The 9,279-nt window shown below is 44.1% G+C and overlaps 1 pseudogene across 1 annotated transcript; it reads left to right on the top strand.

The window, feature by feature from the left end:
* The first annotated feature begins 4,695 nt into the window (after nt 1-4,695).
* Nucleotides 4,696-6,564, top strand: LOC147426872 (7-deoxyloganetin glucosyltransferase-like; annotated as a pseudogene). The gene is made up of 2 exons (XR_015186255.1): nt 4,696-5,343; nt 5,531-6,564. The product of XR_015186255.1 is annotated as a 7-deoxyloganetin glucosyltransferase-like (transcript).
* The last annotated feature ends 2,715 nt before the right edge of the window (nt 6,565-9,279 follow it).

Genomic DNA, 9,279 nt, shown 5'->3' on the forward strand with positions numbered 1-9,279 from the left:
TTACATATGAAAATAAGGAGCTCCTCATCTTTAGTTTTGTGAGGCTGCTCCACCCACACCGGCTTGTGCTCTTCCCCGCATGCACCACGCACGCACGCACGCATTCGTGCATACGCGCACTCATCAACAGGTATCCGAGCTACTAATTGGCCGGCGGCGGCGATCTCTCTATGGCGACGGAGTTCGGTGCTTGGTGGCGTCGGATTGGAGGCGGTTCGACACGGATTCGAAAAGTAGATCTAAGAGATCAAGGTAACAGGAGCTTATACTCCACCACGCAAAAGGGGAGAGAGAGATCAAGTTTCCTATGAGCTAGGGACACTGAGAAGCAGGTCGCTCAAGTTGGCACCTTGACAGCTGTCCAGTATTTTGGCCATAACTTTAGTTAGAAAGCTCCGATATCAAAACTAAACATATATCTCTTCAAGATCTACAACTTTGTAGAAAAAAACGTTTTCTGATTCAGAGTGCAGATGGGTCGAAAATCCAAAACACAGAGACTGTGTTTTTTAAGACAGTTTGGTGTACAACTGCTTGGAGAGTGAGAAGAGCTTGAGAGAAAGCAAACTATGTAAGAACACATTGGCTACGTGCATCGGCCCGAGTTCAGTCTTCTAGCATCGTCTATGGCTATTCGGCTAGCCACTCCTGTCCGATGGCGGGAATCGACACCGACATCACTGACTTGCTGCTCCGCATTGGCATCGGTTTTCTACACCTATCCGACTCGGCCTCTATGACTCTACACTGATTTCGAGCAAACGGCCACGGCATTGGCACTTCCGCCCGGGGGCGGAAGACAGCTCTGACGGCCATCTCCGGCTTTACAACTTCGACGATTTTCTCAATTTCGGCTTCGACGGCACATACCGACACATACAACTCAGACGGACCATTCCAGAGCAGTTTTTTCCTTGAGTGCACACAGCTCTTGGACAGCGTTTCCGATCGACATGTTTACCGATCGATGAAGTAGTAGTTGCCAGTTCTTCAGCGATTTTTCTTACAGGTTGCAAGCAGCTTGTGTGGAGCACTAGAGAACAGTTTGGTGCAATTTCATGCTATGTATGCATATGTGGATACAGCTTGAGCTGAGATCACTCGCAAGTACCAGATTTACAGGTTTACATGTGTTTTTGAATAGGTACACGTCCATAGAGCCACTCGGTCAGGAGTGAGCCAATTTGCCAGGCTTTTGGCAGCGTATGTAGACCATTTGTGGATTTGTTTTCTGAGACACTGTGTGTCTAGTTTTCATGCAATTTGGTGAGATTTTTTGAGTTTTTGCATAGTTTCCAAGGGAAACTCTGTCGGATTTTTCAAATTCTCGCCATGGTTTGCACGTATTCATAGTTTACTCTTTGATGGTTTATTGGTCGAGTTGACTCCCACTCTGGCAGTTATCTGCAGTTTTTTGTCTTGCGGTTTGCGTTGAGTTTTGAATCATTTTGCAAAGAAAATTCTGTTCGTTTTTCCCCGCCTTCTAGCCATAAAAGCTCGCAATGTTATGTCATCTTCTACAGTGGTCGATATATTCCCACTTTTGACAGTGGTCGAGTGCTTACTCTCACTTTGACAGATTTTGACAGGTTTTGTCAGTTTGGACACGGTTTGGTGTTGTTGTACCCACTCTTGCAGGAGTGAGGATTGTGATTGTGTATGCTTGTGTGGCTACAGATAGACAGTCACAGGTTTCACTCGTTTTTGCAGATATTTTGCATGCAGTTTCTCTCAAGGGATGCGTTTTGAGCTAGCTTTTTCTCTACTTGCGTATATGGTTATGCGCTTTACACTCAGTTGAGCAGTTTGTCTTAGTTTATGCTTGCAGAGTTTCCAGATTGTGGAGCTGCTTTTAGGCATATGTTCGCGTCAGATTTGATGCGATTGATCATGCTTTTGAGCATTGTGTAGTGGTCGAGCTACCTCCCACTTTGTTGCCAATTTGGCATGGTTTATGGTTGAGATTGTACTTGAGGTTTTCCTCAGTTTATAGGGGAGATTCTATCAGATTTTCCCATATTTCTCGCCATATTTTGGCTCTTAGCCATTCATTTATAGTATGCTCGTAGTGGTTACACGTTTCCTTTGCTTTTGTCTGATGCTCTCACATCGACGTGTATTTCGAGTGTGAGACTACAATATGCAGGTTACAGGTTTTCACTATTGAGCTACTGGTTGGTTTATGCTTGATTAGCATAGTGGTCGAGTGATCTCACTTTGTTGCCATTTTGGCGTTCACTTATGGCAGCAGACATGTGTGACATTGAGAGACGGCGGTCTCGTCTCGCCAATACATGCGTTATTGGCATTGCGGTCACACAAGACACATTAGATGCCGTTGTTTCAGATGTATGAGACAGCAACACGGAGATGTATGCGAGATGCAGATACTGCTTTGACAGATGTTAGAGAGGCAGTTCCAGTGGCAGTCTATGCCAGTGATGGTGATGCTACGCTTGCCTCCAGTGTACCTCTTGCAGATTTGTCTATGGATAGAACACTTTCTCCACAGTGGTTACTAGGTAGCGATGCAGTTTTCCATGTTACACCATGCCGTGAGTGGTTTAGCACATTTTCTAGTGGGAGGCTTGGCTGTGTGCACTTGGCCGATAGTTCGGCGTTTGACATAGAGGGTGCAAGAGATGTTTGTTTGTCATTGCCCAGTGGTGCGTCATACACGCTACGGCATGTGCGTTACGTTCCTCAGCTAAGATAGAGCCTGATCTCGATGGTTGTGACATGGTTGAATTATTCACTACCTAACTTGTTGTGTCTATTGCTGTCACTAATCAGAATCTAGTTATGCTCTTTTTCGAAAGCCATAAGATAATTAGCCTATTTGGCTAAGCTTTAGATAGCGGCTATACACTAATCCGTATTTTGGAGGCCATTTGATAAATGGGCCCTTTAGGAAAATAACATATGTTGCTGACTCTATTGTTTTTTTGCCATATGATATTTGGCTTGTTTGGATTCGTTTCATGCTGCTCTAATCTCTACAGTTTTTTCTCGCAGCCAGTTGTTAATTATTAATCAAAGGCGCAGTGCTTTGCACTGCTGCTATACACAATACTTAATCAGTTGATCTTTTTTCTGAGGCACTTGTTGCTACAGTCACAGTGCTAAGTGCTAAGGCCATATTTTGGAACATCTAAATTATGTCAATGACTTGTCTATCACACTTTGAAGGATGTTGGATTCATGGTTACTTTGTTCATTTCTTTATTCTTTAAAAGCAGTTAAGTTTCTTTTTTCCTAGGACATAGGTGACATGGATGACAACTAGACTCACCCCAGTTATCCAGAAGACTATTTGAAAGCTAATCTCTTGGTTGCTTTTTTATTGTGGATGTAGGTAAGGGTGCTCTCTCCTTCGTTTGCTCGTAGAAAGGGAACTTTTTGTACACTGGCCTACTTTACTATACATGACCATTTCATTATTATTGGCCTATAATTTTGGAATGTATTTATTGGTTGACTTTCTAATGAATAAATACATTATTGATACTGACATTGTAGGCAGAGGTTCTTGTATTTTGGTCTCATGTGCTATGTTATGTCTATTGTTAGAAATTAAACTCTCTCTCTCTCTCTCTCTCTCTCTCTCTCTCTCTCTCTCAAGTTGTAGTAGAAGTTGCCTTGACGCAGGTGAAGCGGAATATACGGTTTACGTGGAGAATGTAGGGTGATGGCACGCTTGGCCAGTTCAATGATTAGAGGCGTCACGTTCAATGTTCATTCCTAGATGGATTCAATAGCACTTGGCTTTTTCCCTATTGTTCATAGTCTACGACAACACGTGACACTCGACTAAGTTTGCCATTATAGAATAGTGCTGATACCCACACAAAAGTAACTAAACAATAGAGGCATACTAGTTTTTCAATAGCATTGTCTCTTTGGACAAGATTTTGGACGACATGCCACGTCAGGGCTAGTGATCTGAGGTGTCCAACCTCATCACTATCTAACACGGCCAGGGCGGGAGGGGATCAATGGTGGAGGAGAAAAACGGGGGGCGCGTCAATCGTGGACCGTCAGATCTAACGACACGGAGGTGACCTAAATTGACAAATTTGACGCGAATTTACAAATCCCCCCTCATTTACTATATCACATACTCAAATCCCCCATATTTCAATGAAGTGCACATGGCTCGTAGTGGGGAGGTCGGGGGTTCTAGACATGGGGTACATGGGTTCTGGCCCTCCCCGAATTTACAAGCCTACTTGAATTTACTTTTCTCCTTGAATTTTCCAAATGTCCAGAATATACAAATGTGCATCAAATGGCCCAAATCACGTGTCGTAGATCCCCTCTCGTCCCGCCCCCCGAGTGTGAGATAGTGTGGAGGGGTGCCCAAAGGAGCGCCAACAAGATGTGTGGTGGAGGAGCTGATGAAACTTGGCACGAAAGCGGCCGGTTTGTATCAGTGTTGAAACCTTGGTCATAAGATGCTTGACTAGCCTACATTCTCTCTCTCTCTCTCTCTCTCTCGCGGCCAGTGTATGAGTGTTGAAGCCTTGGTAGCATCGACACACATGAGCTGCTTGACTAGCCTAGATTCTCTCTCTCTCTCTCTCTCTCTATTCGGGGAAGGCATTGGAAGCACAGCTGTCGCTCTCTCTCTCTCTCTCAAAAGGCGAATCTGGAGTAGCCTTCATGCTGCGTGCGTGAGGTGGAAACGAGGGAAGCTGAGGCAAGCCGCACCTCTGTGCATCTCTTTCGGTCTCTCTCTTTCTCGCTACCTTTGCAGAGCTCTCTTCTCTCTCTTTCTCTCTCTCTCTCTCAATCAGAGCCTAGGCCTTAATGAATAGAATAGTTGATTCGTAATGGTTACGAAAGGAGGCCAGGCAGCTGATCGGTAGCTGCATGTCGTGGCCATCCCTTACCCTGCGCAGGGCCACATCACGCCAATGCTCCAGCTCTGCCACCAGCTTGTCCCCCTCGGCTTCACCTTTACCTTCGTCAACACCCATCACAACCATCAACGCCTCCTGCAGAGTGCCTTTAATCTCATGCGCACATGCCACCCCATCCGAATGATATTTGTCGAAGGTGGTTGCCCGCCGGAACATCACGCCCACTCCTCCACTATCAAGGGAGCATTCGGGGCAGCCCAGAACATGAGGGAGCAAGTTGAGCAACTTCTGCCCAGCATCATGGAGGACAAGCCAGTTGATTTCATTTTGGCCGACATCCTCTTTAGCTGGGCCAGTATCACTGCCAATAATTTTGGCCTACCATGGGTTTGCTTCTGGTCAGCCTCAGCAGCCACATGTGCATGCTTCCTTCACTATGCCGAACTTTCTCAGCAGGGAACTACACACATTTCAATTGCAGGTTTGGGTCTCACTCGACTCATAGGCCAGTGTGTAGTATGTGTGTGTAATAAGGTGCTCTCGCTTGCGCTCTCTCTCTCTCTCTCTCTCTCTCTCTCTCTCTCAATTACAATTCGCTCTCATTACATTAGGGCTCTCTCTCTCATACACACACATTCTGGCTCTTAATTATACGTCATGTATCGCAGGTAAGCAAGATGGGGAGGTGCCCGTTATAGAAAACATCCCAGGACTGCCTCCCACGAGTCTGAACGACGTGCCTAAGGTATGGGATGAGGCAGGGAAGCTTAGCGTTGAGTTTCTCAAGTCCTTCAACTTGGCAGTGCATCAAGCCTCCTTTCTGCTCATCAACACATTCTCAGAGCTAGAAGGGCAAGTGCTTCAGGCTCTCTCCAAGCGCTGCCCCACGCTCGCCGTCGGACCCTTGATTCCCTCTCGCTTATGAGGAGCAAGGCGGACGCCAATTATCGTCCGGACAAAAGTAAGGAGGAGCTGGGCGAGCAGGAGCTTGTTTCTAGACCTAATCTGTTCAGGGAGGACAAAACTTGCTTAGAGTGGCTGGACAAGCAAGCGTCCTCCTCTGTCCTCTTCATCTCCTTTGGGAGCATCTCTGCACGCACAGAACTGCAGCTTGAAGAGCTTGCGCGAGGCGTTGAGGCCAGCGGCTGCCCACTTCTGTGGGTACGCAGGCCGGACAACTCACTTGATTTCACACTCGGTCAACAGCTATCGGACGCCCACCAACACGGGAATGGCCTGATCGTCCCTTGGGCGCCCCAGCTTGAGGTGCTTTCCCACCCTGCGATCGGTTGCTTCGTAACGCATTGCGGGTGGAATTCGGTTTTGGAAAGTGTGACCCTAGGAGTGCCCATGTTGTGTTGGGCGGACATGGGGAAAAGGATGTGCAATCAAAGGTTTGTGGTGCAAGTTTGGAAGTGTGGGTTAGACATGGTTCCAAACACCAAGGCACGGTACAAGCAACTCATCGACAATGCGGTCCTCATAGTACGAGATGACATAGAGAAGTCTATTAGATGTTTGATGGAGGAAGAAAAGGGGGCCTCCATTCGCACACGGGTTGCAAAACTTCGAGATGTTGCCATCTCAACTTTTCGCAGCTTTGATTTGCATTTCCATCACTTTGTGCAAGCCATGCAACACAGTGGCTTACATAGTAAGTAATGTTCCTATTCCCACTTGAGAGTGAGGAGAAATATATGAACTCATTGTGTCCATGTGTTAGTTTCACTAGTGTAGTCATCTCTCTCTCTCTCTCTCTCTCTCTCTCTCTCTCTCTCTCTCTCTCTCTCTCTCTCTGTATGTGTGTGTGTGTGTGTGTGTGTGTGTGTGTGTGTGTGTGTGTGGCGCGGTGTTTCTATGTGATCCTTGGGCTTCAAGGAACACCGTCGAAGGAAGAGCTGTTGACACATGGGCGGGGAAAGGCACCGAAATTCTTCCCTTTTTCATAATAATATAAACATATACACTTGAAAATGTTGGAAAATTTGTCATGCTACATTTTTTATGGTTTACAACCAGTTTCGTGCTCCAAGCGAGGCTTATGGATACTCATATGTGAGACGTTATTCTCTTTGTGACTTGTGATTCTTATATGAAGCATATTAGGAAGCATGGGGGTAAACACTTTGGTGGTATGGACAACTTCACCAAGGTATTCATGTGCAAGGGCTTACATGGATATTAATTCATATATGCAACCTAAGCTCATGCACCATTCATTGCCGCCTCTTTAGTAGGGCTTTGGTAGAGGACTTTTTGAATGTTTGGATAATTGATACGCTCGTGCCTTAACATAAGACAGGGGACCCTATCAGTAGGTGGCAGTCCCATGCATCATGGGGGCAAATCCATCACATTACCCTTCTTTCTAGTAGTCTTTTTGCTCTCTCTAGTTTTAATTTTTATTGTTTTTTCTTTTAACACTTGCACAATAAAAATTAAAATTGCTTAGAAGACAAGATCTCAAGTATATTCCTATGGACGTACTTCAAAGGATCTGGAAAACATTAAAAACTAAATACATTGGAGAGCAACATTCTCAAGTACACACTTTTGGATGTCCACTTGAGCATCTAAAAAATACCACAGCTTCACAACGTTTTTGACTCCTGTATCAACTCTTTACAACTTACAAGCTGGCTCTTGTCACTATTTCAAAACCTTATGATCAATGCATTTAGCTTATTCAATTGGCTCTTCATCTCTAAAGTGGTCTTCCTTAGAGTTGTTATTTGTTGTTCTAGTTCACAAATTTTCACATCTGTTAGATTGACTTGGTACTCAATTACAGAGTTGCTCAAAGACACTACTAAACTAGAAACATATGAGTTGGATGTCTTGTTTCCATCGCTACTAGACTCATGCAGGTCCTTCCAAATCTATATAATGATTTCCCCTAGTCTTTCGAACCCTGCATCATCCATGCCATTTATTGAGTCCTCCGTTTTCGTCTCATCCAAATCAGTTGTGGCTTATTGTCATCATCCATCGCTCATTTACAATCCACATACTATTAGAATGAAAATTAACTATCGAAACATAAAAATCTCACTGCCAAAACTATATTGTACAATATGATGCAATAGTGATTGTTTCAGTTGGTGCACCAAAGGCATGTAATCGCCTATCTATGGCGGCTTTTCGTCGTCTTCAATGTTTGTGCTATTAGTTCTCGTATCATCATCCACACATTCCTCGACTACAGGGGTCATGTCAATCACCTTCTTGCTTTAATAACAAAAGTATAGGTCAACACAAAGAATGACAAAAGAGTTTACAAAAAACCAACATTGTGTTCACTTACCTCTCAATGTCCCTCCAACTAGATATAAACCAATCCATTCTTGCTTGGTTGTTTTTGTACAAGTCATCTAACACAAACAAGGTTACAACATTCTAGTACGTGGTGGAAGATGAAAATGTCATGCATCTCCAAAGTGCTTTCATCTTCTTCAGGTTCATTCCTTGCCCTTGGTATGGAGTGATCTATGGCGATGAAGGATACTATTTACCACTATAGAGCATTTTGTGCAATGTGCTCAAAAAATCATTGTCAAAAGGATGCGGCATCTAGAACCTCCAATACGTTAATGCGCGGTCACAAATATTATTGTGTGAAGCCAATCCACTTTTTTGTAAGTTCCATTCCTTTATTTATTTCATTCACAGTTATGTTGTGTTCCACTTTTTGAAAGTGAGGTTCTCCATCATCCTTCTTGCAATACCCGACCATCCCTTCAAATGTGTGCAAGATTTTTTAATCAATGATCGATAAAGTACATTTTCCTTGGCCGGGTTATATTTATCCCAACCTAGATAGGTTTTTATATTCTTGCTGATAGAAATAAAAAAACGAGCGATGATTCGTATGACCATCTAGAAGTGTAGGTGAAAACACTACCCCCCTTCTCTATGGAACGTATACTAGCAACGTTTTTTCTTTAAGAACTTGTGCATTGCACATGTAGTAGAATTACATCTATATCTAGACTACATACAGCTATAGTCACACTAACTTCCATCAGCTTCTTGGGCTTTATTGGCATTCTTTTTACGTTTCTCAATGTGGCCTCCCCCTTCTCTTAGGTGAGTTATTTTGATGCATGTGTGTATATGTAGATGCGCTGACGCAATCGAAAAAATCAGCTTGAAGAATGGTGGATGATTTCAATAAAGCCAAGAAGCTAATGGAAACTAGTATGACTATAGTTGTTGGTGGTGCAGATATAGATATAGATCTATTAGGTGCAATGCATGAGTTCTTAAAGAAAAAAATTGTTGCTAGTATATGCTCGCTAGAAGGGGGGGAGGGGAGGTAGTGTCTTCACCTGCACTTCAAATGGTTGTACAAATCATTGCTAGTATTTTTGCTGCCATCAGCAGGAAGAAAAAATCCTATCTAGGTTGGGATAAATAT

This window comes from Adiantum capillus-veneris, chromosome 24 (assembly GCF_014529385.1).
Source record: "Adiantum capillus-veneris isolate H3 chromosome 24, ASM1452938v2, whole genome shotgun sequence".
NCBI classification, from domain to species: Eukaryota; Viridiplantae; Streptophyta; class Polypodiopsida; order Polypodiales; family Pteridaceae; genus Adiantum; species Adiantum capillus-veneris.